This window comes from Lissotriton vulgaris, chromosome 2_2 (assembly GCF_964263255.1).
Source record: "Lissotriton vulgaris chromosome 2_2, aLisVul1.2, whole genome shotgun sequence".
NCBI lineage: Eukaryota > Metazoa > Chordata > Amphibia > Caudata > Salamandridae > Lissotriton > Lissotriton vulgaris.
The window spans coordinates 78,885,533-78,909,436 of record NC_141688.1 but is presented as its reverse complement, the minus strand read 5'-3'; the positions used below and the strand labels follow the sequence as shown (position 1 = coordinate 78,909,436).

Here is a 23,904-nt window from a genome sequence, read left to right as displayed (position 1 = left end):
TTTGTTAGGTGATGTTATAATGTTATAATGTTATTGGGGTTTGTATGGTTTTTGTGTTGGGTATGTACGGGTGGGGGCGGGTGTGATGGAGGGTGTGGGGTGGGGGCGGGGTTTGGGGTTTGAAATAAAACGAACAAAAATTTGGGTTGTGGTTTAGATTGTGAGGCGGTTGCCGAGTTTGTGTATTTGTAAATGTGCACCTGTTCCAATAAAGCGGCCTTTTTCACACTTCAATGGTTTTTGGGTCTGCTCACTCTCCCCCCACCCCTCTCTCCCAATGACAGTAGGTGAACAAAGGGACTAATTGTTATTCGTATATAGGTATTGTTGGTTTGTATTCTGTATTGTTATTTGTTGTGCCCAGTTAGCATTTTGCCCGCCTCGAGCTTATATGATTTTGCTGTATGTTTTGCTGTAGAAGACGGTTCATTTTGGAGGTGAGCCAGTCTTGTCTTGGCCAGACTTGCTTTGCTGGTCTCTTAGGGAGCAGACATGTGTTATCGAGGCCTTAACTCATCTCATTCTGCATTTCAGATGGCTATTGACATTTTTATTCAACTGAGCTTTATGCTCATCCCCATGCCTTCTGCAACGAGCTTTTTCTTTTAATAAACCTTTATTGTTCCTACCTTATACCTGACTCTAGAAGGCGTGTTTAAGTAACTATGCAGTGGGATTAGTGGACACTCTTAATCTTCCTAGTACCACATTGCCTGCCGTTCTTGGAGACAACGCCTCCCCCTGTGTATGCGCTTTATCTTAGATCATCAGCGTCTGCATACTTCAGGGTAAAAGTGAAGTATTCGGTCTATTTTTATGAGCAGGGTTCATGCGGGATTCCTCTCGTATCTGCAGCTGAAAGTTTGCAGTGCGGGACCCCGGAAGGATATTGTGGCGTGGGGCTCCCCCTGCCTGCCTCCCGCGGCGCTCTCGTGACTCCCACATTCTTGAAGTCGTCTGTGTTTAGGAGGAGAGAGAAGTGCAGAGCCGCTGCGGTGAGGTCACGTCCTGCCCCTCCTCGCCCTCCTCCTCCCCGCCCACCCGAGCTCTGCTGCCTCCCGGGCTCGGCACACTGGCTGCTCCGCGCCGCGCACAGGATGTGCCTTCAGCCCCGGGACTGCATCGAGCGGGGGCCCGCCTGTGAGGGAAGCGGGGGCGCTCCTTGAAGCTCGCGAGCCGCGGATGGGACCGGAGGTGCCGGCGCGCACAGCAACAGCAGCTCCAGCCGAGAAGGGCTGCTTTACACGAGCACATGGCACCGGGTTGGAGCGCAACGGAGGCGGGATCCCCCTGACCCGACCCCTGGGGGCCCAGACCGCATGATCCCGGGGTCACCACTTCTCTTTGGCTTTGTGCGGGCAAAATGGATGCGGCGTGCTCGGGTTTCAGAGCAGAACGATCGGGGTAGCAGGAGCTGCCCGGGCAGCGCGGAGGTGCCCGCTTTGCGAGCGAGGAATAAACTTCCTTCATGCCTGGATATGTGGGGGATCCGGACAGCTGAACCTCTACGGTGAGTGCGCGATGGCTGTGGGGAGGGCAAGGGTTAAAGGTCAAGAAGTTGGTTGTGCAGTTCTGGGAATAGTCAGTGAGTTCACCGAGGACACACTGCTTGGCTGTGACGTGCCCGCCCACCCAGCTGCCCCAGATGTGTTTAGCAAGCACATCACCCAGCTGCCCCAGATGTTTTGAGTGATCAGTGTGGTTTTATCCGTTTCTCCTTCCTGGCTGTGAAGGGGTACAGAGGTGATCAGACTCTCCCTTTCCAAAATATCCAAATGTCTTGAGGGCAGAGCCCCTCCCCCATTAGCAGATGAACACCTTTCAGTCAATACGTGTTTTTTTCTACAATATGGCCTCCTGACCCGCAGGTTACCGTGCGTGAAGCGTCGGAATAACTGTTTAACGTTAGTCGTTATAAAAACATGTAATAGATTATTAGCTTATATAGTGTTGTTTAAGTAAAGTCGAGGCGTGCCCTCTCTAGGGGTTTGGCAGGCTGGCACCGGGTGTTGGGCTAGTCCATGTAATAAATGACCTGTAACTGTTTTGCGAGGTTGCGCGTTTGACGCGAAGGCGAACCCGTCGGAGTCACTGGACATGAACGATTTTGAATGAGTGAATCATATTTGCAGGGAGACAGATCCAGCGAACGTCTCAGGGGGTTGGAGGGCATTTGACTTCCCAAGAGAGAGAACTTGGCAACGTGGTATGCACGTGCGTTGGCAGCAATTAACTGGCAACTGCATAGTGGAGCCGGGCTCCCTTTGAAAAGCGTTAAAATGCCAACGCCTTTCATAGCATCTAACCCGTTTGTCCATCTTAAAAACTTTGTAAAGACGCTTTTTTGATAAGTAAATCGGATTGGGAAAGGGATGACGACCTGCCCCCACCACCACCCGGAATATCCGACGGATCAGACCTCTTTGGTGCAGTAGTGCTATTAGCGCTCACCCTGGTTGGTGCACGGCTGGTTGTGCCAGCTTCAGAGGGTGGCAGTACTCATCGTGCAGACTTGTGTGTTGGGGTCCCATTACAGTCGCTCCTATTAATTCCAGTAACTGCAGTAACACGTCTTAACGCACATTTCGCAGCTACGAGTTGTTTGGCAAGTGATGCCCCGCATTCTTCCCGGGTTCATTTCGGTAGAACAAATCTGAAATTTGCTGCGGTGAAAATGCAGGTGCGTGCCGATTTTGTGTCGATAATCCTCGTGCTATGCCTCATACCGATCGTCATTTTAGATTCCTGGGGCACTACCCTGTATGACGTTCATTACCATTAATCGAATATTCGGGTGCATACAGTGCTATCGGAACGACCTCTACCGACGACCCTGTAATTGAATATACTTGCACACATCTGCCAATGGGTATGTTAAAAGGGGTGGGGGCGCCTCCCGCACCTCTCTTGGGGTGTGGTGTCTTAGCACTCCATTCTTCCCCCCCTTGGCGTTTGTTATTCGAGCGCCTGCTGGTAATCCTGGTAGCGCATTCCAGTGCCTTGCTGTCGGCCCCCTAGTAGGGGTCAGAGGAGAGTCTGCGGTTTACACAGTTCTAGTTTTACTGGCAGGAGAGGGCGGGGGGTAGTTCACACATGGTCCAAGTTGTTTTAGGGCTGGGGATGGCGCGGGAGTTTACTCGTGTTTGTGCCAGCTATCACACCTGCTTGAAATTGAGACCGAGAGGGGGGTATTTGAGTTGAGGCCAATAAATTGAGTGAGGGAGCTGGCACATTTCTCAGCAGGCCACGCGTCATTCGGCCTGGACGCTAGGGGGATGCTGCTTTCCACACGTTTTTTTGTTTGTTTTAATCCCCGAAAAGAGAGCTGCATCCCACACGTGTTTTGTTAAAGCGCCTGGAAGGAATGGGGGCACCTGTAGGCCCTCGCAATGTTCTATAATTTGATTGTCCGAGCCTACAAAGGTGCAAACGGAGAGGGGGTGGGGGGTTAGAGCCCATGTACTGTCTCCAGACCAGATGCTACCACAGTCCAAAGCCTACTTGATGGGCCTGGTGCCTTTTGATGTCCCTTTCTATGTGCACGTGTGCGCACTGCACACATTCGCAATCCGCTCCAGAGAGGGTGGTTACATGGAAGTATCACGCCCATAGTAAAGTACCCTGCGTTCTGTGCTGTTTCCTGTAGTAAGGCGTCTGTAGGCCTCGTTGGTGCTGGCCTGTAATGCTGTGCTCCGACATAACTAAACAAAGCGCGTTTTCCGTAAGCATTTCTTACTGATGAAAAATCAGGAGCAAGTTACAGCCCAGTAAACCAACTCCTAGGTAAAGCGCCGTGAATCGCGGGCAGAACGAATACAAAATCTGAGTTGGCATCGACCCGATTCCAGCGTAACCACACACCTCTCACTGAGACATCCGTATTTTTATATATTTGCTTTTCAAGCTTAGATGATGGATATATATTTATTGTTTTTTATATAGCGCAAAGACGGCTCATCTTTAGGCGACAACGCGCTTTACACTGTATATAGATACTTGATGCATAGGTGAAGTACAAAATAGTCACCAGATGATTAAATACAGCAGTGATCCCCTATACAGCAGTTACGCATTACACAAAGTACATTGAAACAATGCATATGTCAGATTATAATATATTCAGATTCGAGGTGCATTTGTAGCACACTTGAATGCGGGGTAGCATCTCTGCTGCAGAGATCTGCATGTTTTCCCGGCCTCTGCCATGTCCTCGTGTAGCGCTGTGGGGACACGTGGCACATAAAGCACTAGTGAAACCATTTCTGACTGGCTAGTGGCGTTTGTACTGACGTCCTAGGTGTGCTCGCTTTAAGGAGGAGGGTGGCTGCAGGAACAGCCGAGTAGTGGGGAGACATGGTGTTTAATGTAAGGCTGGCAGGTAGTGGGAAAGCCCCCCTTCCTGCAGAATTCACCGAGGATCGGAGCGTCGGGGGGGGGGCAGGGGTGGTTGCACAACGATATTATCCACCTCGTTTACTGTTCACGCCAGAAATCAGCCACTGTTCGTGTTTATTACTCCCCTTGCAGATGGGGCGATGGCTTGTGAGATGTGATCTGGCGATGAGAAATATTAACTCCGATTTGCCTCGCGGCATCCTTTGTTTTGGGTTGTCTTGTGTGGGTGGGTCTGGGCACTCCTCGGTTTCGGGCAAGTGCGACTAGCCAGTACTATGTTGGGCGGCAGGCGCTGGAAAGTCGGTAATGAGACAAGTTTATAAAGTCAATGGATGATTTGTGGTCGCAGGCTGGAACTGAATTGTACTTCTGCGAGGCAGGGGTCCTATCAGGAGGAAATGATGGTGGGGGAGCGGTCGGCAGTGTTACCACATCAGCATCTTTTATTTATTTATTGTATGCAGTGTTATATAGCGAGAACATTATCCAAAGGTATCGGAGCTCTTTACAAAAGAGCCAGGTAAGTTACAAGAGGTACACATGATAGAATACACACGCTAACAAATTACATATATACAGTTACAAAAGATAGACGGAGCACGCTAACAAGTTACATATATGCAATTACAACGCTAACAAGATGCATATTTATATTGTAAAAAATAAAAAGGTGTTGGCGTTAGGCTAAAACAGAAATAAAATACATGTATACACAAGTTGATCTCAGTTGAGTGTTAGATGGCCATAGGGGCCAAGAAATGAGTGGAATTCTTCCGGGAATTGCTTTGGAGGAGAGATTTAAGATCTGCTTTGAAAGTCCAGAAAGAGGTGGTAGTTCGCGGGATGGAGGCAGTGACTCCCAGATTCTGGCCCCATTTCCAGAGAAGGACTGAGCTATCAATCTTTCCATTTTGAAAGATTTATGCTTCCTTAGCTTGGCGTTTATCTTTACACACTAGGGCTGGCTTGTTGGTTAGCAAGAGGCCCATACCAGCTGGAAACGCACCGCCCTAATGACCAGAGGGCCCCAGAGTCCGACCGGAGAACGTCTGGACTTCAAAGGGGTGCAAGGAACGGAAGGATCACCTGTCTGGGTGTGAAGTGCGCGTTTAATCTCTGAAGTCGGTTTCAGAGGCGAGGGAGGCAAAGCAGACCAGGGCTCCGGCTACAGGGCTATTGTTATTCAATACAAATATATTTGTGTACCTGAATGTATTTAGCTAGTGGTGCGAATCTGGTTTTGTATAATTTTTGCTCTGGTACCAAATTATTTTTTTCGGTCCGTGGGCATGTAGGCAAGGTTTGTAAATCGATGTATTCGGCCAAATTCACACAACTACGTGGGAAAGCCAGAACTAAAACGTTAGTCTGTTGGTTTAAAGTGGACCAGTTTGACCTATAGAAATCTTAACTGTATGCCTTGGGCTTGCTATTAGAGACAGGGTCGGATTGGTAAAGCGCAGAGTTCCAGCTGTGGGCAGCTTTTTGGGGCATCCAGGGGGCTGTCTGTGCTCTTAGGATGCCGCCAGCGGCCCAGTGGGTGACTGAGTGGCCTTTCTAGAGGCAGATGGGCGGAGATATCACTTCCTTTCTGTCGCTGAGCCGGTCTATTAATGTATGCTGATTGCGCGGGGGGGGGTTGAGCAAAAGTGGGCTCACCTGCACACGTGTGGCTCAGCAGTGTGAACTAATCCGTGCATTTTTTTTTTTCATCTGAGCGAAGGTAATTAAACATGCCCCCTCAACTCCTTTCTTTTAATAAAACTTCGCTGAAGCAGTGTTCTGCTGAAAGGCAACACGCAAATGTGGGCCACTTTTTTTTTTTGTTGGTGTGCTCCGGTTGATTTTTGATCCCATTCCACCCTGATTAGAGACGCAAATGTTGTGGTATACTTTACTTAGGTGGGCACCTCCGTTTGTTGAATTAGACACTCACTACAATGGGGTATATAGGCTCTCTGTTGAGGTTTCTCACCTTCAGACATAACTTTCCACAGAGGTTGAGCGCCACCACGTGTTGCATATGTAAACTGACGCGGTAAACACACTACCTCCTAAGATCGACGCCTGTGGGAAAAAAATACTGTACTAAAACGCTAGTGGTAAGAGGACAGAAATTTACAAATAAAGACATGATACATAAACATAAGTTCCAGCAGTGATCAGTTCGGTTACTAGGTTCTTACGAAAATAGCGCGGTTTTGGTGAAGTGCACGGATTATTTACTTTACAGCATTCCTCGCTGTCACCGACGATTCCTCAATCATGAGGCAATTTCTTGCCTCTAGCGTTTTACTCAAAGCGTTTCATGTCGTCACGGCAGCGCTGGATTGGGCAGGCAGTGTCCTCTCTTCTAGTGCTTATAGGCAGAGAGGATCTGCACTTTGCAGCAGGGATCACAAGCAATGCTCTCGGAGGATCGGCACTTTGCAGCAGGGATCCCAAATAATGCCCTCGGAGGATCGGCACTTTGCCGCAGGGATCCTAAGTAAAGCTCTCGAAGGATCGGCATTTTGCAGCAGAGATCCCAAGCAATGCTCTCGGAGGATCTGCACTTTGCCGCAGGGATCCCAAATAATGCCCTCGGAGGATCGGCACTTTGCCGCAGGGATCCTAAGTAAAGCTCTCGAAGGATCGGCATTTTGCAGCAGAGATCCCAAGCAATGCTCCCGGAGGATCGGCACTTTGCCGCAGGGATCCTAAGTAATGCTCTCGGAGGATCGGCACTTTGCCGCAGGGATCACAAGCAATGCTCTCGGAGGATCGACACTTTGCCGCAGGGATCCTAAGTAATGCTCTCGGAGGATCGGCACTTTGCAGCAGAGATCCCAAGCAATGCTCTCGGAGGTTCGGCACTTTGCAGCAGAGAGCCCAACGCAAGCAATGCTCTCGGAGGATCGGCACTTTGCAACACAGAACCCAAGCAATGCTCTCGGAGGATCGGCAATTTGCCGCAGGGATCCAAAGCAATGCTCTGGGTTAGAAAGTACCGGCATTTCTCCACGGGAAACGGTATTCTTGATGTGAGTAGCTGCAATTTGCCTCTCTATTCCTCTCGAAGACAGGGTATGGTTTATATTTCAGAAGGTTTTCTTATCTTTGACCTAAAACATAATACTCACGGTTGGCATATTCCGCCAACTTTTGTTATCTGGGCTGATGCAGGTCGTGCAATGTACTTGTAGATTCGTTCCCCGCAGTCTGGTCTTCAGATTCAGTCTTCTCTGGTGTCTTATCTGAGTTGGTCTAGGCCCAGCGTTCCCTTATTCAGATTCCGTCCTCGTGTGGAAATATCTAAGTTGACCTAGGCTCAGCGGTCTCGTCTTCAGGTTCTTTCCTCTTGTCCTGTCTAGGGTGCTCTAGGCCCAGAAGTCTCATTATCAGATTTCATCCTCTTCTAGTACCGAGGCCCATCGGTCTCGTCTTCAAATTTCATCCTCCTTTGGCATCATCTATGATTTGATCTAGGCTCAGCAGTCTTGTGTTCAGATTCCATCCTCTTCTGGTATGTAGGCCTAGCAGTCTTGCCTTTAAATTCTCGGTATCTAGGTCCAGCCGTCTCCTCTTCAGATTCTGTCCACTTGTGGTATCTAGGTTCATCTCGGCCCAGCAGTCTTGTCCTCCGATTCTCCCCTCTTCTGGTATCTAGGGTTATTGAGGCCCATCAGCCTCATTTTTGGTTTTTGTCCTCTTTTGGTATCTAGGTTGGTCTAGGCCCAGCAGCTTCAGCATCACATTCCTCCCTCTCCTAGGCCCTGGGGTATCTGCCAGTCTCGTTGGCAGTGTGTTATATAGAGGTGTCCTCTTTTACCCAAATAAGATGCGATGCATATCTTTATCCAGACCCAAAAACATAACTGTGCTCGTAGCAAGGCGCTGTCTCTGACTGCTTACCACAGCTGAACATACTGTTGGTAAGCAGCAGACGGGTCCCCTTTCTGGCCCAAGTTAATGATTCATCAAGACCTAAACCAAACATACGGTCCCATAGAGACCGGGTGGTCTCTCTCAACTGATCATTTCTTTCTTCGAAGACGATCACAGCATAGGAATCCACAGCTCAATTCTGTCCGATCAAAAAATTGCTTTGTCGAGATGAAAGCTCTACTTACCTACACCCCAGGACTTCTCTTTGACACAAACATTGTTTTATCCAGTGTCAAATACAACTTGGGTGACAAAAGGGCGGTGTTCTCAAGTACCTGAAAAATATGACCAGAGATTTAGACACAATACATACGTCTGAAAAGTTCTGTTTAACTGAGAATTGATGTATTCAGAGCTGAACATTATCTAGACACCTACTGACCATATGCTGTCTTTGGGTCAAATAAAAGTGTACCCAGAGCTAAGCTTAATCTAGGTGTCATCAGCGTAGTGGCTCCATCTGATCCAGTGTGAAACATAACCTGTGTATCTGTGAATCGGGTGTTCTGTCTTAGTCATTTGAAGACGAAAAGTCTGTATATGTCTACGCCTCAAGGTGTTCAATAGATCAAAACAATGTTTAATCCAAAGTCAAACACAACATAGGTGTTTATACTTCAACTGTTTTTCGGATCCCAACCAAATTTATCTGGAACCTAGGCACTTAAGAGTCTGTTGTTCTCCCTTAACCGGCCACTGATTGCTCCAGGGCTGACCACAGCTAAGCACCTCTCATCTGAAATTTGGTTTGTCTAGAGGTGAAAACCACAAAGATGCCTATGTTTTAGGCTCTATCTTTGACATGAATCTGTTTTTATCCAGACCCCAACACTGCTCACATGGCCAGGGATCACGTGTCCTCGGGCCACAACCTGGTCTGCTCGATCAAGGTGAGACTGGTCGTTTGAAACGTCATACATTCATTGAGACTGAAAATTGTTTTAGGTTTACCTATTTTGAAGTGGAGTAGTTGCCTCTGGTGTTCGTCTGCTGACCATTCAGAGCAAAAAAACAGCTTCAGGTCGAAATCTAGTGTATTACAAATGAAAACTGAACACATGCTATTTTCCTGGCTCAAATGATTTTGTGTCACCGCTTGTGTCGGTCAAAAATAATAATTCATGTAGGATTTTCTATAGTGTGGACATAACGCCCAAAGGATGCTCAACTGCTTTACAGAGAGAGTGCATGAAACATAGCGACAGTCTGCCTCTCGTGGTTATTGTAATTAGCAAGTATGAGTTAGCAGTTACCAGAAGAATGGGACCGCATTTGAACAGAAGGTAAGGGCATTGAGGTTTTACGTGCACAGTAGTGGTCCTCGGAGACAAAATGTATACCCCTATAAAAAGGAGGAGGATCATAATGTAGGCAGTTATTAGGGTGAAATAGCCTTTTGCAGATGTACTTGATTTCCCCAGAGATTTTTGAAGAGGGTGAAAGACTGGTGTTCAGTGGTAAGAAAGTAACATACCTCCCCAGGTCCATGGCAGTAATTTTATTATAGCACTGTGTGAAGCAATGAGCCTTCGGCTGAATAGTGGCGCAAATATTTATTATTCACTCACTTAAAGTATAATGCATGCAGTCACTTACTCCAGCCTACATTACCTGGCTCTCTATTTGGTGAGGAAGGTGGGTGTCTGTCTATTCATCCCCCGTCACCCCACTCTTTCTTCCCCGCCTCCTGACACCTGACTTCTGAGCGTGTCCCTGTAACACCTCTAGCCCACGAGACTAACCACAAACAGGTACTTGAATGCATTGTGACTTGCCTTCCTGCCCAAGGTTCACTAGTCATGCGGTGAAGCCGGCTGCCTGCCATCAACCCCAGCACCCAACGCACCATAAGCATGAGTGTGAGGACAGAACAGCATATAATGTGGTCATGAGTCGCTGGAAAGAGCTCTTCAGACCCCCTTACCAGGAGAGAAAAAACGCACACTCCCTACGGCTGTGGGCACGCAGATTTGTCTCGCCTTGAGATGTGAAAGGGAGTAACCTTGGGTGGAGAGTAAGTACTGTGTGAGTGGAACCAACCTTTAGGCTATTCCCTGGAACAAGAGATTGTGCGATTTAAGGAAGTGAGTGGTGGGCAACTCGGAATGCAGTGGTGTGCACTAGAAGCACACTAATAGATAAGACACAGGGAGGTGGGGAGTTTTGTGCAAGGATATGGGACCCATGGGCTGCACCCTAGAGGCTGCACCTTGGAAGGTTGAGAGTATTGTGGGAGCAGTGGTGTGGGAGCATACGAGACATAGAGGCTGCACCCTACAAGTTGGAGAATAGCGTGGGAGCATACGAGACCGGGAGGCTGCACCCTGGGAGGTGGGGAGTAGTGTGGGAGCATACGAGACTCAGAGGCTGCACCCTGAAAGGTAGAGAGTATTGTGGGTGCATACTGGACCCACAGGATGCACTTTGGAAAGTGAATAGTAGTTTTGGAGCATACAATACCTAGAGGCTGCACCCTATAAGGTGGAGAGTAGTGAGAGCATACGAGACCCAGAGGCTGCACCCTGGAAGGTGGGGAGTATTGTGGGACCATATCCGAACTGATCAGATGTGTGACTATCTCCTCAACGGAATTGAGCAGAGTCACAAGCAGGCGATACCCTGGATGGCGGTGAGTAGTGTGATAGAGAATAACATGGGAAGGGCGTGATACCCTGGAAAGTGCAGGGTAGTGTCAGGCATCAGTGGCTGGGTGGTAGTATTTGCAGTGGTCTCAACGCTTCTGTCTTGCTCGTAGTAAAGTCTGCACTCCAGCAGCTCGGGTCTGTACTCAGCGGACGCAACTCGCCCTGGCCGAGCGTGTGCTTATTGGAGGAAACGTGCACTCTACGGGCTCTGCTTGCCTTCGTCCTGCCGTGAAATAACCACCGGTTAAAGGCTTCAGGGTTACCCAGTGTTTACCTCCTACAGCAGCGCCCATGAACAAACCTCTTACTGGCTTTTATCTATCGCCTACCTGTCCTGACATGCGCCGCCATTGTCCTCGTGCACCACACTGTTCGATATATTGCCGTTCTTAAATAAACACATCAGATATCATCGCCTATTGGGAGTGTGTTTTTTTTCCAGAGCATCCGAGGGTGTTTTTCTCTCCCCTCATTAAAGCTGTGGGGCTTGAGTCCTTTCTGAACTCTCTTCGGCCTCTGAGCGCTTAGAAAGCCAGACCTTGAGCGTTGCTGATGTGGAGACCTCTCATAGAGACCAGCGGGGTCTGAACACTCAGAACGGGGGTAGGTTTTAGAATTAGTCACATGACCCTTAATCTATGTGAAGACTCATAAATCTGAGATTCGTAGGAAGAAGCACATATCAAGTATCCCTGTTAAAGACCAGACCTGTAGCCTCACCACGACCTCATTGTACTCTGTTTGTCTTCTGTTTGCTCTTCGTTTCAACACTTATCCCAGACAACATTGATATCTGGTTTTATGCTGCATTAAGAATCGGCAGAATCCCCGAGGTAGTGAATTTGCAGCTTCCAATTCAATGTTATAACCAATCTATGTCCCCCTGACGTTGTCTTTTCTGCTCATGATTAACATCTCAATGGAAAGGCAGAAAAATCATCTGACATAAAGCGTGTGTTATTAAAAAACACTTCTCCAAGTCAATTACTTTCACAAGTTTTTAAAATCCTTAGTGGATTTTTTCCTGTTTTTTTTTTATAGAGATTTGGCGGCTATATTATTTGAGACTTTGCTGGCGGTTATAATTTCTGGGCGTGTATGCGGTTGCTGCTTTTTGCTGCATCGTAGTAGATAAAGCACAGATTCTGAAATGTGCAATAGAGCACATATTTATCTGCATTTTTAATAGTTTCACAAGTTGGAGGGGGAAAAACCATGTGAAAAGATAATCACCAGAGTTCTGCTAAATAAACTGTGGGTGCATTACAAGACTTAACCGTGATTGTGATCGTGAGAGATAAAAACATTGGTGCCAGAAGGCCACACCTTGCCAATTATAAATTGCAGTACTTTATACCGAGTATTCTAATATTTATTTAGTACAGGCTGGTTTCCATGGTTGTGCACCATTTTCCACTACTTCTCTATATAAGGGGTTGTGTTGTTCTTGTTCAGTGGTGTACCTTTTATTGACTTCGGAGGAGTACAAAGCGGGGTAAACGTGTCTTATTGACATCCTATAGAAATCACGGTTTCTCCACACTTTGATTAGTTTATCTATTGGCATACAATTCGCTCTATGGGATTTCACTAGGCGTTCAAACTCTGTTTTCCAATTATCATATCCGCTTTTCATCTCTTCCAGATCCTGGTACTAAGATTAGCGACTTCAGGCAAAATGTTTTACGTGGTTGTTCGGTAAAGCTGCTCACCCAGTCATTGGTATAGGATCATGCTGTGAGTCAACAGGAATATGGAATTTTTGGTTTAGTCTCTCAACTCCAGACTGAGTGGTGTAGACAAAACACTAACTCTTTTACCATTTGCAGCGATCATTACCAGTGGAAAGTTGTTGAATTGCTTTTATGTATCCTTGGTTGCTGCCTATAACTTATATTCTGGACACACAAAGCCTGTGTACTTATGTCAAACATTCCCATTATCTTCAAACCAGCAACAGTAAATGCATGTTGTTTGCAGACCATGACCCATTCTCTGCATAGCAGGAAAGACTCGAATGTTTTCAGCAAGCTAGGAGTAATTGCGTATCCCATTACAAGTTTCTTTTCATGCCAGGAATAACTCAAAACTAGTCCGTTTTCTTCCAAGCAAGCAGAGATAGATACATGCATGTACCCTGATTTCCAGGGAAAGTACACGTTCCTTCTCTGTAGACCAGGAATAGCATAGGCATGTTCTATGTAGACTAGGTTTAGTGCTGATCCGTTGGGTAGCATATGACATTTTGTTTACTTGTTTGTCTTTATCATCACTCTTATGTACTTGCTTTTCTTTGGTTAGCGCATGCTGGCTAGCTACTTTTCCTCCTCAAGAGCGTGGTCCAAGTACTGCTTTCTTGCCCAGTGCCCTTTCATTGGTCGAACTTTTTGAACTACTTTTTTATTTTGGATGCAGCACTCCATAAGAGCGCTTGTGTTTGCAGTCCATCTTGCCCCTCCTGTCGCACTCCGCTGCTTGTCCCCTATGGCATTGTTGCTTGCCTTCATTGTTGCTTCCTTTACCACCCTCCTTGTGGTGTTTTAGATTGCTGTGCCTCCACCCTTCATGCCTGCTGTCCGTGTTGCTTTGCCACCACCTTGTGTGCTCAGCGTGGGTGTTGCTCTGTCCTCACCCTCTCTTTCCCACCATCCGTGTTGCTTTGCTCCGACCTCCCTTCACACCATCCATGTTGCTTTGCCCCCACCCTCCCTGCCCTCCAGCCTTGTTTATTTGCCCAACATTGCCCATGGGACCTGCCATACAGTACAGTGCTGTGATCCACACAGTGCTGGCCATGTCATAGCGCGTTTTCACCTCTCCCACCCTCTGTGTTGCCTCCCTCTCGCCAGCAATGTTGCTTGTGAGCTCATAAAATAATTTGTATTTTAGGATTAATATTTTATTCTATCTCAGGCTTCTTCAACGAGTAGCTTCTGAACTACTGGTAGCTCTCTAGTACCTGTGAGTATCTCCCCTATGTGCAGCCTACTAATCTAGAAAGAAGCCTGTGCTCCGTTGAATTACAATCTGTATACCAAAATTGAAAAATGAGTTTTCAAGATGAAGACGTGTGGTTTTTCTAAAACCTCTAATTTCTATACTATATTTAAAACTGATATTTGAATGGTAAAGTACGCAGTATTGGGAGATTTTATGACTCATAATATTATCATGGTATTATTAACTAGGGGCAAAAGGCGTTATTTATTACTCTTGCAGAGACATTCAGAAATTTAAAAAGCCTTTTAGACATTACTGATGGTAATCCTGCACTGAGGTGATCCACTGTTTGAAATCTTGCATTATATAATCTTTTTTATGTGTATGGCAATAATATTAGTAGCTCTGGATGATTTTAATTGAACACACTTTATAGGTTGGAGACCCTTGTTTTATCCAATGGCACTCGGACTAAGTTATCGTGTCTGTTAACCCACAAAAACACTTTATTTGTGCGTCGAACCTGACTTGCCTCCGTTATGCAATCCTCAAACTAGGAGTTCACGTTTCAATGCACATTTCCACCAACTCAAGACCAATAAAAAAGGCGTTGGTGTTCAGAGCTCACCCTTACAGTTGTTGGGGACCGTGGCAAGCAGGTGTCTCGTCTTTCCTAGTGGCTTTCAGTGTGGCTCACACCAGGCACCAGCACTGTGCACAGCAGCTGAGGTGGTTGCTGTTTTGCCTTTCTTAGACGGCACACAGGTGAAGTTGAGTTACACATCTCCTGTTCTATTGCAGGTTGTGGTAGAACGGACCTCATAATTCCGTGGGAAATCCTAAAACACACCCTGAATACTAACTACACCTCGAATGTGGATCCTTGCTCTAAAACATGTAAACGAATGTCGGAGAAAATCCCAATATCTGTTTTTGATTCAAATATAAAAACCGCATTGGCAGAGCCAACCAGTCTCTCCTAAGAGAGAGCTATTAGCTTTGTCAGTGTTTTTTTTTAACCATGTTGTGCAGCACTATGCACAGCTACTATGCAACATGGCTAAAAGTCGAAAAAAGTGCTATGACCAGTCCAGCACTGGCTGTATCATTGCACAAGACCTATTGGCTTTGCCAGTGCTTGTTCTGCAGGCCAGTGGCAGCACAGGTGTTTTTGTTTCCTGCAGACTAGGGATAATGCATGCATTTCTCTGCAGACCAGCTGTAGCACATGTCCATACTTTGCAGACGATGGATGGTACATGTCTATCCTGTCCATTGAAAACCCATATTTTCTACTAATCGGGGATGACACATGCCCGTTCTCTAAAATTCAGGACTGGCACATATGAACTTTTGTAGACCAGAATTGGTACATGCTGCTTCGCTACAGACTAAAGACACCACAGACACCACAGGCATGTTTTCCGTCAATCCAGGAAAGTGAATGCCCTTCTCTGCAGACTATGGGTAGCACATAGCTATCCTATGCCCTTGTCTGCAGATCATGGATTGCACTTGCAGGTTTGCTGCATGTCTGGAATAGGACATGCATGGCTGCTGTGGACTGGGGTCTGTGCATACCTGTTCTCTGCAAGCCAGGGAAGGTACATACAGTTTCTGTAGGCCACTGCTAGCATCTGCTGATTCTCTGACGATAGGCATAACCCAGGAATAACCCAAAGTGGCACCAGCGTGCCTCCACCACACCACCCTCCCAATGTGGCGTAAGCCTCTGACCTTAGGAGGCAAGTGGATTTGCTAGTGCTCGACATTCTGTCCATGTCTAGAGACGGTTCAATGTGCAGTGTGCGTAATATCAGATCTATGACATAGTAGGGCATTCGTGTGTTCAGTATCAGCACTGACATAGCAGTACAGTGGTATGTGCAATATCAGTACTATCACATCGCAAGGGAGGATATGTGCAGTATCGTCTCATAGCAGTGCAGTGGTGTATGCAATATCGGTACTATCACATCACATAGCAGGTCAGTAGTGTGTGCATTGTCATACTATCACATAGCAGGGCAATGGTGAGTGCAGTATCACTATTATCACATAGCAGGGTAGTGGTGTCTGCAATAGCAGTACTATCACATATTAGGGCAAAAGTGTGTGCCGCATCAGTACTATCACAAAGGCAGGGCAGTGGAGAGCTTCTAGTTAAATTTCCGTATTGCACTTGGCTGGTATCCTGCAAAATGTTGTTATTTGCCTTCAAGAAGTTGCCAGTGTGCTATCTGAACCAGGAAAAGTACACCCCAAACAGATCACCAGGGACCTTCATCTAACAGAAGTTGGAACAGAAACTCAGCAAAGCTGTGTCCACCTAAGACACCATGGAGGGTCTGCGCCACTTAACCTATTGGTGTAATTTTTATTCCCGCCAGTGATGTCACTTCACCAAATGCCAGGTAGTAGCAGATTTTAGATGACCCAACCTTTAACCCATTTCATGATGTCACAGGAAGTAATATGAAGGAGCATTTGCCAATTATTAATATTTTTTTTGCATATTTATGTAGCACGAACTTGACCCGAAGGAATTGGAGTGCTTTACATGAGCACCGGTTACGTTACACAAGGACGCATTCATTTTTTATTTTTTTTGGTAGATTACGTGATTTGCCCAGAATCACAGGATGTGTATGCGATCCCGAGGTTCGAACATTAGTTTCCTAGCTCTAAAGTCTGCAATCTAGCCGTCGGACCACATCCTCTCGTCATTACTGTTGTTCATGTCTCATTTCCATTTACTTTCTTATCCAGCAGACAAGTCCTGTCCTATGTTATTTCTGAATCTTTGGTTGCCTAATTGCAAGGGAAAATATAGATGTTTGATGTGCAACTCCAGGTAAAAAAAAATCCAAGCACTTTACAGAATGGTGGTCGAATCTGGGATCTAAAATGTCTGCTCACAGGATCATTTCTCAAATCGCATGCCAGTTCTCCATTTGTTCCTGGCAAATGTTCCAATTCGACGAGTATCCATGAACACTCCCCAGCGATTTAACACCTCTGAAGATACTGCCCCATTAATTGTGGAATTTATTCCCCAGTGCAAAAATAACGAATCCTATTTTTTTAATAGTTCTTAAAGATGGGTGGGGCGAAGGCGGGAGGAGTTTCAGACCCCTTCTTCGGCCGCTTTTATTTATCAAACAATCAAAATGTGATTGAGTCGCAAATTATTACTCGTGATTTTAAATGGGACAGCTATACAATTGTGTTAATCCTTTCAAGCCCTCAGGCACCTCCTTTTTTTGATCCAAATCAACAGAAGAGTGGCTAAATAAACAAGAATATAAAGAGAAAAAGAGGGGGAGTAAAATCATGAGATTATGAGATTTCTACCACCAAAGTAAGAATACCGGACCCAGAAAAAGAACCCTCAGGCACCAACTGAAAGTCGGTTGCCAGTTGTCTTCATTGGGTTCTTGTTTGGAAAAGTGATCTCCTACGGTGATAGAAAAGTGAATTAAAAGGAGCACGGGCTGCTCCCCAAACCCTTTTAATATAGGGGTAGCTCTGACTCCATTAAAAACATTAGTGAAAGACGGACATAAGAGTGGTTATATTAGTTTGAACCAAGATGTCCTATACAAATAAACACACAAAGGTCGACATGTTTCTGCTATAAAGAGCCAAAATTCAGCTCAGCATTCGTGGGATAAACAAGAAGATTACAAACTTGAATGTAACCGGTGCATAGGTACTTCCTTGTGCATTCCCTGCCCTCCTGTGAACCTAACGTGTCCACATCCGCGGTATTCGGGCCGCGGATGTGGACACGTTAGGTTCACAGGAGGGTTGCCCCTGGACGACAATGCTCCTGGCGTGAGGCATTCCCTCTACCACGAGCCTAAGGGGCACTTCTCCTAATACGCACAAATCCTACATCCCTCACGCTGTGCAGGGAATGCACGAGGAAGAACCTATGCACCGGTTACATTCAAGTTTCTAATCTTCTTGTTTATCCCACCTCAGTTCGCAGCGACGCCTTAGCTTGCGTCACTCATGAGGTGAGGTCTATCTTAGGCTCTGTATAGCAGAAAAATGTCGACCTTTGTGTGTTTATTTGTATAGGACATCTTGGTTCAAACTAATATAACCACTCTTATGTCCGTCTTTCACTAATGTTTTTAATGGAGTCAGAGCTACCCCTATATTAAAAGGGTTTGGGGAGTAGCCCGTGCTCCTTTTTAATTCACTTTTCTATCACCGTTGGAGATCACTTTTCCAAACAAGAACTCAATGAAGACAACTGGCAACCGACTTTCAGTTGGTGCCTGAGGGTTCTTTTTCTACACTGTGCATGCAAAACCCATCGTATTGCTGTCCCTCTGGGTCCGGTATTCTTACTTTGGTGGTAGTAATCTCATGATTTTACTGCCCCCTCTTTTTCTCTTTATATTCTTGTTTATTAAGCCACTCTTCTGTTGATTTGGATTGAGTATTTCTAAGGGATATAAGAGTGACCTTCTGACCCTTTCTCTCTTGTTGTTTCGCATGAACCTCCTTTTTTTGAACACTAATGTCTCAAAGAACACTGTACAGATATGGACTAAATCAATAAAAGAACACTTCCAGAGAAAAGTTCTATTATCATGTCAAGTTCTCTTAAAATGTATTCTACTGTATTTGCTGTAGGCGAAAGCTACATTTCCTATGGGATCTAAAGTGTGAAAGTGCTTCTTTTTTCACTAACCTCAACTTTTTTCAACGACTGTGATCTGCACAAATATTAGCGTGCTAGACCTTATTTATCCATGACAAGTAATTTCCAAATTTGGTGCAACTCTGTCCCAGGGATCAAGTTATACTAGTATCAAAAAATGCCCTTACAATTGAAAGTGCGACTGAATTATAACTCTGTGTGTGTAATAGAAAATATGGATAACTAAGCAGTATAGTACAATATTGCATTGATGGGTTCTGGTGGCATCATAAACCACTAGACTGAGTCACTTGTACATGTCAACAGAACCCTGGGATGGCAATATATATGGGATAATGTACTCCCTGTTGTACATTTATAAAGATATTGCAAGTTACCAAGAAGTTTCATAACCATATGGGTGCCGAAGCAGAAGGCAGACCTCATTTAAATCATGGAATTCTTGATGAACCTTTCACCAAGGCAGCAGGCTGCAGCGAACAGGCATTGTGGCATTAGAACTCAACTGTAATATCTTATTGCAGTTGAACTGCCACTCATTTCTTTACTACAGATGACTAGATACACTACAATTCCATTGTAATAAGGAAACTAGAGAAAGGATTGTATACATGAAATGCAAGCTTTCATGTAATACAGAATCATATTACACACGTAACCCATTATGTATTTTTTCATTTCACCCTCACAATTCATTATGCCTGTGTGTAGCTAAATATTCTCTTTCTTTGGCTATGCGACAATTACTTTTCTACCTCCATCTGTATTCATGGGTCACTCCTACATAACTAAGAGGTGGATTGTGAGTACTTCCATGGCGGCTCTGCTAGTCAATGGTTGCAAGTAGGCCTGGGCGGTGTTTGCTGAGTTCTGCACCGTGGAACTCCACGAAGTGCTGATAAAACTCTGCTGTGCTCCGCGGAGTTCCGTGAGAGGCTAAGTTGACAAGCTCACACTGATTTTTAGCGCCGGGTGTTTGTCCACCATTGTAAAATTACCGTAAGCGGCAATACGCTTCAAGCCAGAGGGTGCTGCCGTTCGAGTAGATAGTCTACTCGAGTGGCAGCTTCAAGACGAACTGCAGATTTCTCATTGCAAGCGGCCGCGGCCACCCGTGTTGAGAAATTTTTCGTGGGCTCCAACTTAACGTTGGCAATCTGCACAGGGGGAAAAAACCCCGTTCTGCGTCCCTTTGCGGAACTTTAACCCATTTGATGCTGATGACGGCCCCCAGCCGTCATGCACTTCGGTGGGGGTGTGCTGATGACGGCTGGGGGTCGTCATAAACCCGCCCACTTCAAAAAACGCCGCACAGGCGCAGAATCGCGGCCGCGCCCAAGGGGTTAAACTCCATGAACTCTGAACTCCGCCGGGGTAGCTGAATTCTTCGCTCGCCCCTAGTAGCAAGCATGTTGGGCTACTAAAGGTGACGCACTCCATCTCAGGCATCCAGATGTTGCAGTTACACCACTATTATCCGGGAGTGAGGGGTCAATAGCGTCTTTATTCTTTACTTTTATCAACATTTTGTCCCAGTCAGAACCCCCAATATGGATTCCATGCTGTTTTTGTACAGCAGTCAAAGTATCATTTCTGCCTCTCCACATTTTAGCGTTTCCTTCATCCGTATTCCCTTGGGTGGTATTTATGATGATGCCCACGACATGGCTAGATGACGTTTAAGCAAATGCCAACTGTCCCGTTTTTGCAAGGACAGTCCCGGGAGGTTGGAGTCTGTCCGGGTAATATTGTTGCGGAAACTGTTTCTCGTTTTTACACACAGGTACGCAAACAAGAACTTTCTATCTACAGCAGCCCGGTGCTGCAAAATGTCCCGGGATTTTTTTCACCAAAGGTTGGCAACTAATCATTTAAGTGCAGGCTACCGGTATAGCTGGAAAAGTGTGCTCGATAATAGCAACGGAAATTCATTAGGAAAGCCATACCCGGACTATTAAAAAGTACTGTGATGGCACCCTAACGCCAGTTTCTGCTATACGACTGCGAATCAGTAACTAAGTTCATGCATGAATCGTGTTTTATTTAGGTGCCTGGCCCGAAAAAATGCCACTATTAATGATCTATTTCTGGAGCTCTGCGTTGGGACTTGTAGAATGTGCAGCCAGATGGTGGGCATTGTAGTGCTGCTGGACATAGTAGAGCCGCGGAGGATGATATCAGGTTGGGTACACAACACGGGGATTCAGGGCGCGTATGCACAGTCTGGCCGCCAGGTGGACAATGGGAACCTTGAGGGTCGTTTTCTCGGCAGGCACCATTGACCTCTATCGCTCACGCGCGCGCGCACATTCTTCTAGAAGCAACCAGGTTGTCTAGTCTGCGCACAGAAGCGACATCGTGACGAGTGGCACTACACAAAAAAAGCTGATGCCAAGCTGCCTATGGGAAGGAGGACACGTAGACGTGCCATTACTGCTTTCTCAACCAGGTACCACCGCCCAGTTGTCATCAACACAGGGCGCGTGTTCATCATGTGGCAGTCACTGCATTCTGGATGGTGACGCTGGCTGGCAGCCAGTAGCGACTGCCATCGCAGGGACTCTCGCGGCTGTTATTAATGCCCCTCAAACAAATATGCAAATGCCACCTAAGCTTCTCGCCATTGGCGGAGACTCAACAGGATATGCAAATGCCTGCTAAAGTTTGCTTTATCAGGCAGATGTTTGCATGCGTATGATCGCCTTGGTACAGCAAGCATGCGACTCCATTTGCCTGCTTAATTTATTTTCATATGTGTTGCAACCAACCGCACAAGCAAATATCTCCCGGGCATTTGTCGCAGACTGGGGAAAACATTTTGTTTCGCTACTTGAAAATGTTGTGCCTCTCCGAGTCAGGAGTTACTGGTGGGCAAAAGACCCCCCCTACTCCCCTTGCCGTGGGCTGTTTGTCCGGTCCCTCGTGAGCCATGTGTGCGTTGGCATACGTTTGTATTGCCCAGAAGCCACTGGCCATGGCAGGTGACATCTTATCATGCTGTTTTAGAGTGAGAAGAAATTCCCCTCCACGTTTTATTTTACATTTACGTTTTTTGATTGCGAATGCGCCAGGGCACACAGATGGTCTGTACTTAGTACAATTCACCAGCGAGAGGTCGAAGATTGAACTGGTAGAGAGACTGAACGACACTTTCCATTCAGGGGGGCTTCTGGGGCACCCACGGAGCCGGCATAGCCACATCTGTAGGAACCATTGGGGGGATATATCACCCCTCTCGCATCATTTTGGAGTAGGGAGCAGGGGCGCCTCAAAATTGGAAGAGACGACTAATGAATTAACGGTGACAAACGGAACATGTCTTGCCACAGCTAGGCTGCATAGCGCCTAAGTCTCCTTGAAGTGTTGGCACCAACCCCAGGAGAAAACCCGATCGGGGCTCGGAGATCCCTCTGTTTTATTATTTAATTGTGGTCATTGAGGTGTTGAACCTCTCCTAAATAAAACATGTACATTTGGCAAGCCAGCAGAGTAAGGGGCGGCAGGAGATGCAACTTTGTTCACGCTACTGCAGGCTTTCCTGGCTTGAGAAAAAGCATGATTTTAGGAGCGGCCAAAACCTCAATGACCGTAAATGATCATGTAGCAAAAAGAAGGGCCCCAGCCCCTACAAACGTTGCTATTTATATTATGAGTCGTCAAGGAGACGTTTGTGAAATACATGGTTTTAGATTGGCTTTTTCTGTCACTAGGTTTGTTTGTCAGTGGAACAATGAAAACGGAGACTACGACCCCTGTAGCACATAGTTTTACTTATCTCAAGCATAAAGTGATGTGCAGGTCAGCATAACCCTCCTACCCGTTGGAATCCAGGGGTCTCCAAACCGGGCCTGGAGGGCCGGATCCATGCCAGATTTTTTGGATATGCCCATTGAGATACATGTAGAAATTTTAAAAATCCGGCCCTCCAGGACCGGTTTGGGGACCCCTGCGTTAGAACCGAATCCCTGCATGGCCCTGTGCCTACTCCTGCCTCTTCACTCGACTCACACCTGGTCACTACATTATATGCAGGGATCCAAACAGATAACCCTGGCGGCAACCTAAAGCTAGAAGAAGGTGGTAAACTGCTTCAGAACACGCCTTCACAGACCAGGAAGGGACATATTGCTGTTGTCAGATTGGATTGTCGTCACCGACTAGTAAACTGCGATTAATTCATTAGATTAGGGGCAACCCGGAAACTCCCAAAGCAAGGATGTGGACAATTTCAGGGTGAAAATCGAAAGCACTAGAATGGAACGGCTGATGCATTCAGCTGAGGATATTAGCCTCCGTAAGTGAATCCTTTTTTTTCTCAACAAATGCCCCGTAAAGACCCCTAAGTACCAATTGTGCTGAGTATCTGTCTCGCCATTACTTGATTAATGCTTAACTTAGGGGGAAAAAAAGCCAATAACATTTTCAATGCCAATAGCTCAAAACAATGTAATTGTGAGACCTATTGCATTGTAAATGCTTGTACCTGTGTAGCGTTCTTGCCTTTGGCTTTTCTTACTTGCTTTACCTCTCTAGCATTCTCAGTTCCCCTCGCTTGTTCCCTCCTGCTGTTTTTCGATTGCCTGCACTTTAGTTTACAGTCACTATATTTCTACAATGTTTCCATCTTTTATTTTGAATTTTCTCCTTTTGGGCATTTTCTTTTTCTTTATGTAGCTACATTTTAATCGCCTACCAACTCCCAAACTTGCTCTTGATCTTTTTCTCATTTTCTCCCACACGTTTCCCCCTTGCTTCTATTCCCTGTGCTCATTTCATCAGCTATTTATGCCACCCTCCAATTTTCTGATTCATTTCTTCGATTTGGGCTGACTTTTTTTCTTTTCTTGCTTTCTTATACTTTTGTTCATCTTCTTGCTTATTTTCCATGGCTGTATTGTTCGCGTTTGCTTGCTTTGCCCTTTGTGCCCTCATTTTCTGTCTCTTCCGTTTAGTTTTGTTTCCTTGTCTCTTTCCAGACCTCTAATAGTTGGGAGTCGGGAACACCAGTTCTCTGTTTATCAACCTGTGATTACGACAAACACTGTATACATTTACTGTTTGACAGACTGCGATAGAGGGCTGATGCAACCACTTCAGGTTTGTGGCCTGATGTCACAAGTGCAAGTACCTGTTAAACCTTTGACAAGTTGTGTGGCAGTGAGTATATTACTTAATCTCTGAGTAGTACATTGACTCAGTGAGTTTGTCGGAGATCTGAAAAGCCGACTCTGTAGTACCAGTGGCACTTCTATTAAAATCTTAATGTTAAGGTATCAAATCAGTACATAAAACATTGCAGAAGTGAACACCATGATAAAT

The 23,904-nt window shown here is 46.1% G+C and overlaps 1 protein-coding gene across 1 annotated transcript in view; it reads left to right on the top strand.

The window, feature by feature from the left end:
• Positions 1–1,049: 1,049 nt before the first annotated feature.
• Positions 1,050–23,904, top strand: part of PRMT2IP (PRMT2 interacting protein) — a 146,510-nt gene continuing 123,655 nt past the window's right edge. The window contains exon 1 of the mRNA XM_086959317.1: positions 1,050–1,510. The gene's annotated coding sequence lies outside the window, so the exon portion shown is untranslated. The remainder of the gene's footprint in view (positions 1,511–23,904) is intronic.